Here is a 993-nt window from a genome sequence, read left to right as displayed (position 1 = left end):
GAAGAAAATTCCAAGCACTTTTACTATCCTAAAAGGTGATGACAGACATTTTTTTTTTTTTTTTTTTAATTTTTATAAGAAAGTTACACAATCTATACTTAAAGCACAATAAAGCGTATTTGCAGAGAGAAATAAAAAAAAAATAAATACTGGATAATACGGGGGTAAGAAGTCACCCATTAGCAGCACTTGGCATGAGTATGGATTGTTATCTATGACTTAGTGGGGAAATAAGAGTGAGATGAATAACTAGGAATAGATCGTTGGAGGTTATAAGATTAGGAGGTCCCTGCACCATCTCCTTTTCAGGCGACGGCGAGGTGTTTCAGGCAAGGTTAAAGTGCTTAGATTCCTAATTAGTGGATTTTTGTGGTTGGTTAGGTATGAAAAGAAACGCTTGTAATAAATTACCGATTCTTCTTCGACTGTTTTCATGCGCATGTCATTATGGAGGGTTAGATTGGATACATACGGTGGGGCATTTGCTATTCTGCGTAGGGTGATGTTCTGGAAGGTCTGGATTTTATTTATATTAGTTTTTTGGCTGATCCCCATAACTGTAATCCATAAGTCCAGATGGGTTTTAATAATGACTTGTAGATGAGAAGTTTAGTGAATTTATTTTTTGATAAGAGGTGTTAGCTAGAGCGAGAGTTTAATGTTAGTCGTTTGGACCTTATGTGCTGTTTCCAAGTTAGCCTTTTGTCAAGGGTCAGGTCTAGGTATTTGACGGTGTCAGACGACGGAATAGGAATGTTGTCTACAGATACAGGTGGGCAAATTCCGTGTTTTAGCGTAAAAGTCGTGTGTACCGACTTGTTGTGGTTTAGTTTTATTCGCAATCTGGAGTACCATTGCGAAATAAGGTCTAGGTGAGTTTGGAGATTGGTTGAGGCAATTAAATGGTTTTCATGTACTGCTATTATCGCTTTATCGTAATGCGAAATCAGCTACAAGGGTGTCTTGTGTTATGGGCTGGTCTGAGACATATAT

Source organism: Acyrthosiphon pisum, chromosome A2 (genome assembly GCF_005508785.2).
Source record: "Acyrthosiphon pisum isolate AL4f chromosome A2, pea_aphid_22Mar2018_4r6ur, whole genome shotgun sequence".
NCBI lineage: Eukaryota > Metazoa > Arthropoda > Insecta > Hemiptera > Aphididae > Acyrthosiphon > Acyrthosiphon pisum.
Note: the sequence above shows the minus strand (reverse complement) of the source record.